Below are 9,826 nucleotides of genomic sequence, written 5' to 3' on the forward strand. Positions count from 1 at the left end.
ACTCCTGGAACAAGATAATCATCTCAGGGGAGAAATATCCATCCATAAGACACTTTAAAATCTCCATGTCTTTGTTTCTTTTCATTAGAACACTTTTAAAACAATGTCATTTCCTTTTGTTCTATGCTGGTTTTCAAATGGCACATTATTTCTTTTGTAATAGTCTCTACTAGAAGTTTACAGAAAAGTTTTATATGATTAAAGAACACACTCAAAAAAGTCAAGGACAGAGTATCCTTCTAATCTTGGGATTCTGTTCTTGTACAGTTAAAGTAAAGCATACGTTAACTTGAACTTTGTCATTGCTCTATGTTCAATTCCTCTCCTAGGATCAGTTTCCACATCCAGTAACTGTTACTTCCAGTAACAATCGATGGTGCTGCTTGAGGTATAATGAATGTTTTCTGGGTTCACTGTAATAACACAAGGATACCTTTGGACCTGAGGTAACACGTGTTTCAGAGACAACTTAATTAAGATAAAATATGAAATTTATATTTCTTATAAATTCATTATCCATGAGTACATTGAGTTCAAACTTTGTAAGTTCTCTTTAAATGAAGACGAGTTTTAAATGGGAAGAAGGTTCTCAGATCATTCTCTTTGTGAGTGTATTTGCTGCGCATTATTTCCCAAGTGTACATGAGTTAATAGTAAGAGAAAATATAGCAATAATAGGAGAAAGAGAAGTGCTGTGTTTAAGTATAAGGGTTCAATACAATATAGAAGATTCTACAAATAACACAACATTGAAACAATAAAGCCCAGTATGTAGATTTATGGGAGTGATATAGGGAAAGCATTACTCCTAAGTGAAACACTAAGTATGAGGCCACTCCCTTTCTAAATCACGCTTACTAATCATGCAAATTTGTTAAAAGTAAATGGAAGAATAATTCTGCTTCCAATGCAAGTCAGATATAAGAGCCTGGACTTAACTGGAAAAAAAGTCCATCTTGAGAGAGCAGGGATGATACTAGCAATGAACTGGTGGCTACGATGACATTTCTTTTTCTTTACTTATATATACTTTTTGTGGTGGTGGTGGTCTTGGCACTTGAACTCTGGGCCTGGGTACTGTACCTCTGCTATTCAGCTCAAGGCTAATGCTCTACCACTTGTGCCACAGTGCCACTTCCACTTTTCTTGTAGTTAATTGAAGAAAAGAGTCTCTGGGACTTTCCTAGTCGATCTGGCTTTGAACTCCAATCCTCAGATCTCACCGCCATCCGGTTTAACACTCAGCATATGTAATGTGTATGTTCATCTATCTTTATATGAATTCTTGAGTTAAAAATGTGGTATACAGCTTAGACTTTACACTAACAAAAATGTTTTTAATTTAAAAGTTCATATTACTGGATAAATAAAACCTAAGTATGTAAAGGAGTCTGGGAAGCTCAGTTTGCATCCAGCCTGGGCAGAACAGTCTTTGTGACTCTACCTATAATTAACCAGCCAAAACCTGGATTAGAAGAATGGCTCAAGTGATGGAATACCAGTCATGAGCAAGACTGATCAATAAGAGCTTGGGGCTTTTGCATACATACATACAAACATACTCACACATAGAGGCACTTACATGTGCACACATGAATACAAACATGATACAACTCTCAGAACATGTAGAAAAGTTAGAAAACAATATAAAATATGTCCTGAGTAAGACTAGAATCAAGTGATAATTGTTAAAATTAGAATGTCCTCAAGTGAATTACCTTAAAAAATGTTTGAGACTATTACATAGGTAGGGACCAGAGATAGTAAGAGAATCAAGTAATCATTATTAAAGGGATCAGATCCACGGAGGAACGAATCAGAGACCCCACAGGTGCATCTGAAAATGTTCATATCTTGTATGAAATGTTAGAACATCTTTGAAAATAGTAGATGAACAGTCTGAACAGTCAGTCTAATGGATAATATCATTGGAGAAGTTCAGGATTACTAGTCTGTATCTAGATTAAATCAAGAAAATATGGCAGAGCAATGTGATAAAAGGCTAGAATTCTAGCACTCAGACCAAGACAGGAGATTAGAGAGTGGAATTACATAGTGATAGCTTCCCTGAACCAAGGAGTATAATTTTGTCTTAATAAAACAAGCCATTCAAGAAAGGAATACAGGGGCTGGGAAGGTTGCTCAGTGGTAGAACGCTTGCTTTGCATGCCTGAGGCCCTAGGTTCGATTCCTCAGTACCACAGAAGCAAAAAGAAAAAAAGGTGGAAGTGGCGCTGTGACTCAAGTGGTAGAGTGATAGCCTTGAGCTGAAGAGCTGAGGCACAGCACCCAGGCCCAGAGTTCAGGCCCCACCACAGGACCCCCCCCAAAAAAATGAAAGAAAGGAATACACAGTAGGCAGATTGGGCTAATTTTGTCATTATGTTTTGAGAAGTCAAGTTTCTTATTGAAATGCATCTCATATATAATCATCTGTTCAGTTTTAAATGCTCTCTTCATTACAGAACATTCCTAGATGCAAAATGGCTTATGAATCCCATCCAAAATCTGAAAAAGTAAGTAATCATTCTGTTGGATTCTAAAGAAATAATGAAGTATTACAAGGTTAAGCCTGGAAAAATAACAAATTAAATCTAATGTAAGACTTTGTAGATCTTGCTAAATTAGAATTTAGATTTCAAATAAATATTTTGGTTTTGTTTGTGATTTCATAATCTATAGTATAGTACAAAAATTCTTTTTATGTAGATGGTTTAATTGACAAATTCACAAATGATTCTGGCATTCTATTTGCCTAGAATATTCATTCAAGAATGTTATAATTAGAAATTAGTTAATAGATAATTCCAATAGTTCATGTATTAAATGATCATGTGAATAATGTAGACAGAATTGCCAACAAATGGATTGTATTAATTTATAAATTTAGAAAAAGAGCAATTTTTTGAGGCTTTGGTATAACTTGGTATGAAGAGAATAATTCTGTGAGATCCTCTTTCTTCTACCTATATGTAACACAGGAAGCAATTCCCTTAATTACGTGCTTCCGTACACAATGAGAAAAATGCGAGGTTTGGGGTTTGTTTTAATTTTTGTTTTGTTTTATTGGTTTGTCCTAGGGCTTGACCTTTGGGCCTGGAAACTGTCTCTGAGCCTGTTTTTGCTCAAATCTCATGCCCTACCACTCCAAACTCAGTGCCACTTGTGTTTGGCTTTTTCTGAGAAGTTTATGGGAGATAAGTATCTAAGGAACCTTCCTGCCTGGGTGGGCTTTGAACTGTAACCTTCCAATCTTACCATCCTGAATATCTATGATGGTTAAAAATGTATAAATATAAATAATATTTGTAAGTGTTCTGATCTCAAGAATATCAGTGGGAGATAAATTCATGTAACCCAGTTTATTGTGGTGTTCTTTCCAGAACAAGGAGGGCATCACATTAACAGAGGTGTAGTATTTTTTCACAATAGAGATAAGGTATATTTTATGCAACTTATTTTTTAATTTAATTTTATTGACAAAATGATGTACAGTGGGGTCAAAGTAATTGTAAATTAGTGAATACATAACTCATTTTTCTCATAATTTTTCTTCACCCTAATACCCTCACAAGTTGTAATGTACATTTCCAACATAATGTCTTGTGCGTATTGTTATTGCATTGTTTTGCCCTTTGTCCTTTGTCTCGCCATTAAGTTGTTCCCTATCCCTTCCCTAATTAAGGGAAATATATATATACAACACACAGGGTACCAAAATCAAATACAGCAGGGGATAAACCATAGGGGGAAAATCCAAAGAAAATAGAAATCACATAGTACATTAAAAAAACAACAATCGCAAATAAAAATCTCTGTTTCCATATCTTAGAGTTCATTTTGCTCAGCATCAGATTATATGGTCATATATACGTATAACAAAGCCACTGGAAAATAATAGTTTCATGGACAAAATATCATGAAAACTATACGTTAAGTGTTTTGATGGTAAAGGTGGAATTAGGATTGGTGAGTTCGTGATTCTGATAAAGTAATTTCAAAAGAGTTTTAAAATTATGACAGGTAAAATTTAATTGTGCAAACTTTTTAACATCTTAGCCTATTAAGAAAATTTAAACTTGCCTGGGAAAATAGGCTTTCATGCAAAGAATCCATGGAGACTAAGCTGAGAGGGAGCAATGTGGGTGAAGATGGCTCATTTTCACAAAAAACAAACAAATCTCAGAAACCTTGCAATAAATCCTGTAGGTTCCTTTGAGAATTGTCCTTACACAGGAAATGTACTCTCACTGTGTGAAACAAGGTTGTAGTGGAATTTAAATTCAAAATTCTTAAAAAAAAATAAGGCATCAAAATTTGTGAATTGCCAAGCAGTAATTCTCTGAAAAACATAATTTGGGTCAAAATATTTAGGGAGAAAGTGTTCTCCACAATGAAAGAAGGTATTGGGTTTACACTTTTCTGCTTGTAATACTTTCCATAATGTCTTTGCACGTGAAGCAGTGAAACAGAAAAAAATCTTATTGGATACTTCAAACCAATGATTTCACATTTCTAAGTAGCTCACAAAATATAATATCCTTATTAACATGAGATAGTGAAGACTTTCCTTATTACATAAGCCAAAAAGGTTTGGAATCAGAAAAGAAGTGAGCAAATTGAAAAGGAAAGAAAAGGCGTTCTTAGAAGCCCTACCTAAGCATATTGGCTCCAACAGTGGAGGGAGGCCAAAACTTTATGATATATTGTAATAATATTTTTGGTACCTAATGTGATTTTACAGAGCTTATTTGGCTCCTTAATGCAGAACAGATTGAATGAAAACATGACAGTAAATTCCACATCCAAATAAATGAGCTTTAAAAGAGAAACCATCAACATGTAGCAGTGAGGGAGGCCGAATAGTCCTTCAGCTTCACTAGACTTGAAGTCCAGAAGCTGTGATTAATTGGAAATCAGGCAAGAGCTAAGAGGAGGACATCAAAGTAGAACACAGAAGTATTGTCCTTTGTAACAGACACAGTCATTCAAGGTATGGGTGATTTAAATCTGGTCGCCTTAGTAAACCTTGTTGAGCAAATGAAAGACCAAGAAAAAAATAATCGGTTGAAATCATTTTGCAACGAGTAACTTCCTGTTCCCGATATGGCATCAAAGGAGAATACTGAAAGAGAAGATAAAAGTGGAGTATTCTTCGATTTCCTCTAAACATGTTGTTAGCAAAATATATCTTTGAGTTTAGAAGTGTTTGAACCAAAAAGTGGTGGAGTACTTATTTTTGTGGGCACTTTAAACACAGGAAGACTTTAAAGGTAAAAGAAAAAAGAAAACGAATAGCTAAATATTTGTGATCACAGCTTCTTGGACTGGTTTTTTGGAGACAAAGATTTACATTAGAGTTTGTCCACATTAACATAGATGTTGGGTTTTCATGGCAACCAAATACAAGTGTAAAGTTTAATGGCTCGCTTGGACAAGTAAACAGCATGACAGAAAAAAATGGCAAATAATATTTAGTGAATTACTTCGACCAATTATTTTCCAGAACAAAGAAGAAAGATATAACTCAAAATCACTTGACTGAAAAGTACGAGAAAAGAGTAGTGAAGAGAGATGAGCGAAAACATAGAGGACTGTTTTGTTTCCAGTGGAGCACTGGGTTCTTGATCTTGTTTCTTCCATTCTATTCACAAGCTATCAAGTGTGTCTCAGGACTGGAGTATCCAGTTCAGAAAAAGAAAACTCGCTGAAGAAAATATTTGCAGCAGATATAGGTGATTTATAACCTTAGACAATCTATTTAAATCTGTTCAAAACTCTCCCCTGCCCCAAACTGCTCTTTCGAACAGCTTTGTTTGCTTTTCCAAAGACTGCACTTCATTAACTATTTAAAATTTTGAGAGGTCATATTCAACAATCTAGGGATTACTGTTTGGTTGCGATTTCTGTGTGTTTTTGTTTTTTTTTGTTGTGTTTTTTTTAACTGAATTTCAGAAGGTTTGCAAGTGTGTTACAATAAAATATGTCCATCTAATTGTCCAATGCTACTGGATTAGAGTCACTCCTTCTATCATTCTCAACCAACCCCTTCTGCAAGATTAATTTCAGATTTACTAATTCCTTTATCCCATGTGTACATTGAGCATTCTAGCTGTACTTGCCCCTTGTTCTATTTTTCATTCATTCTATGTCTTTACTATTATTCCTCTCTGGTTTCAAATTCGTGATAGTCATTCTGTTAAACTGTTGGTTAATATTTTGAAAGTTTTATATACATTCCATGGAGTTTCAATCCTGCATATACTTGAACTGATGTCAGTTTATATTTCCATAAATCACTCATCTGCAATAACAATTTGCAAGACTGGAGACGTGAAGCCCCTAGACATGATTTTATTCTCATCGATTTGGAAGATGAATCTTTAGTAAACAAGAAAGTATAAAAATGGCTTAGAATGTATTCCTAACTACCAGTTTTTATAAATGGCTTTGTACAATGGTTTTTGATTATTTTATTTTACATGGGATAATATTTTCTACTACCTATAAGTTTTGGAAAAAGAAGGAAGCTTCGATTTACTAGTATAGAGGAATATGATAGAAATAGAAGACAGATTTTATGTTTGTCACATCTCTGATGAGTACCCATATTTAAGGTTTAAATTTATATTTCTTCCTATGTTAGACAGATAGGGAAAACATAAAACAACATATGCTAAGGCAAATATTTGTGACTTTTTAAAATGTACCTTATTAAGTAATGAAATTTACTTTATTAGCTAGTTTGGGTTTGAATTATGGGAGGCTGATCTATTAACACATTTCTGGAAGGCACATATTGAACAACACAAATGCTGGTGGGTATTATTTCTACACTTTAATGAATGGTTGAACCTGTTTGGCATTAGTGCTGGGTAAATAAATCAACTCTGTTGTAACTTACTCCCTACACATGAAAAACTTGTAATGTCACTAAGTATCATCTACTTGTCAAATGTTATTTTTGCGAATGTGATTTTAAAAAGTTTATTTGAAAAGGAATACACTTTCAGGAGATTAAATGTAGGTTATCATTGGTTTGAGAATGACAACATTTTTTACTATAAAACCAAGTTTTCCTGAAGTACCAGTGTTTTGAAGCACTAAGGATCTTCTCAATTAATGTTTTACTGTATTATATTTGATCTCTAAGTCAAATTTACCTAGCCTTGGTAGACCAATTATGGATCTATCGTTTCAGGAACTATTTTTTTGGCCTACTTATGCTGGACTGAAATTTTTCATTAATCATTAGAGGAAGGGTATTAAAAAATCCTGTGACATTTGTGATTTGTTCACTCATATGGCCTGGTCATTTGTAAATTGAAAGTTTGAATTACTGTACTTTCTCTCAGATTTTGTGATCTCATTTTTAAATTTTTTTAAAATTTCTTTTTTAAAGTTTTTTTTAAATTTTTTTTGGGTCCAGTTGTGGGGCCTGAACTCTGGGCTTGGGCTCTGTCCCTCAGCTCTTCAGCTCAATGCTAGCGCTCTACCACTTGAGCCACAGTGCCACTTCTGGCTTTTTCTTTTTGCTTATGTGGTGCTGAGGAATCCAACCCAGGGCCTCATGCATGCAAGGCAAGCACTCTACCACTGAGCCACCTTCCCAGCTCTGTGATCTCATTTTTAATTTTAAGTTGCCTTGCATTTCACAATTGCTTACTGTCTTAAGCAATTGTGTCCCTGAAATAGGAAATGAAAAATTGAGATGGGTCTTCAATTACTTTTTGTTGGCATGTTACATGGGCCTAGAGGAGAATTCTTGTCCTTGTTATATGATGATGGGAGCTGGGATCCTAGGACCCGTGGGTCCTGCAGAAGAATAATACGTTTTAGACATCATATTGGGTATAATCAGTAGGAATGCTTCAGAAATATGTTGAAAAACAGTTTGAGACCAGAGAGTTAAAATCCCTAATAGATTACAGAAAAACAACATCTTTTTTTTACCATGTGAATTCAGAAGATCAAGAACACTTAGTAGGTATCACAGGTTTATACCGAAGACATTGCATTGATTCTTTTTATATTCTAATATATATTCTAAACTGAATTATTTATATTCCAATCTATTTATTGGCATAAATATCAATTTGTCAAATTATCAATTAATTCTAGTAAGATTCACTGTGTGAAACACTGTGATTAAAACATTACCAATTTAAGGCCTAATATCGAGGAGAAACCTATGGACTGCTGTAGAGAGCTGTGAGAGGCCGCACCTGGAAGATGGTGCCAGCTTCCGCCCTCTGCCTTCCCGATGGCGAGTGCTCTCGTGGTAAACAACTCCTGATATGGCTAAGGCAAAGAATCTGGCTTGCTTCCGCGCACCTGAACCTATTGGTGGTTCCCACGTGGCGTATCAGGGTTGGCTACCCAGCGGGTACTTAAGGCTGTGGGGAATTCTCCCCGGGGTTGGGGTCAGAAGATTACAAAAAGGTCCTGAATAAACTGCAGAGAGGAGAGTCCGGTGTCACGTCTTCCTTGCTGGTCGAGGCGGTAGCGACACGTGGTGGCCCGTACGGGGACTCAGCCATAACCCCAACGAGGACTCAGAACTCTCTGCAGTCAGTGTGGTGCACCGGTAAGTCCCCAGGTAAAAGGGGAATCCGCGACAAAAGCGGGGGTAAGTCCCCAGGTAAAAGGGGAATCCGCCACAAGAGCGGGGTGTAAGTTCCCAGGTAAAAGGGGAATCCGCCACAAGAGCGGGGAGTATGTTCCCAGGTAAAAGGGGAATCCGCCACAAGCGCGGGGAGTAAATTCCCAGGTAAAAGGGGAATCCGCCACAAGAGCGGGGGATTTTTGCTCTTCTCGGTAGATAAAGAGAGAGCGAAAACCCAGGGCTAGTCAGTAGAGTAGCCAAAAGTGAAAGTAAAAGTTTGTTTACCAGCTTTAAATGTTTAAAACATGGGCGCTTCTTCTTCGCACCCAATTTTTTTGGCTCTCAATGAGCTACAGCACTCAAAAAAGTTAAAAATAAAAAAGAGTACTTTAGAGAGATTTTTGAATGAATGTGACACCGTTGCCTCATGGTTCGCTGTCTCCGGAAGCCTCACGGTGGCCTCTTGGGAGAAACTAGGGAGGGACCTAGATTTTGCCTCTGAACAAGGAACGCTTAAGAGCGGAGTGAAACTGATAAGAGGCTGTCTCAAGGACCAGCGTTTGTAAACATTTGGGTAAATGCCCAAAAGTGGGATTGCTGGATCATAGCGGAGATCTATGTGAAGTCTTCTGAGGAACCTCCATACTGCTTTCCAAAGTGGTTGAACAAGTTTACATTCCCACCAACAATGAAGTAAGGTTCCTTTCTGTCCACATCCCCCCCAGCATCTGTTGTTGTTAGAGTTCTTGATTTTTGCTGTTCTAACTGGAGTGAGGTGATATCTCAATGTTGTTTTGATTTGCATTTCTTTTATGGCTAGGGAGGCAAATGTTTACAAACAAGACCACACTAAAGCTACCAGCACAACTATGTTTATTGCAGCATTATTTACCATAGCTAAGATATGGAACCAACCCAGATGCCCCTCAGTAGATGAATGGATCAAGAAAATGTGGTATATATACACAATGGAATTCTACACCTCCATCAGAAAGAATGACATTTCCCCATTTGTTAGGAAATGGAAAGGTTTGGAAAAAATTATATTAAGTGAAGTAAGCCAGGCCCAAAGAAGCATAGGTCCCATGGTTTCCCTTATTTGCAATATCTAGTATAGGTATGAGTCAAGCGGAAAAGGTCAGATAATGTGATGTTAGGAAAATGAACCCTAAAATATGTATTTTAATGTTTTCGTTTCTTTCATGCATGTGTTTCTAACGC

At 36.3% G+C, this 9,826-nt stretch overlaps 1 long non-coding RNA gene across 1 annotated transcript; it reads left to right on the plus strand.

Annotated features, from left to right (window-relative positions):
* The first annotated feature begins 335 nt into the window (after positions 1–335).
* LOC138820293 (uncharacterized) lies at positions 336–5,778 on the plus strand. The gene is made up of 3 exons (XR_011369820.1): positions 336–446; positions 2,466–2,516; positions 5,507–5,778. It is a non-coding gene; the product is annotated as an uncharacterized lncRNA (long non-coding RNA).
* Positions 5,779–9,826: the final 4,048 nt, after the last annotated feature.

This window comes from Dipodomys merriami, unplaced genomic scaffold (assembly GCF_024711535.1).
Source record: "Dipodomys merriami isolate MVZ:Mamm:240054 unplaced genomic scaffold, mDipMer1.0.p SCAF_855, whole genome shotgun sequence".
Taxonomy (NCBI): domain Eukaryota; kingdom Metazoa; phylum Chordata; class Mammalia; order Rodentia; family Heteromyidae; genus Dipodomys; species Dipodomys merriami.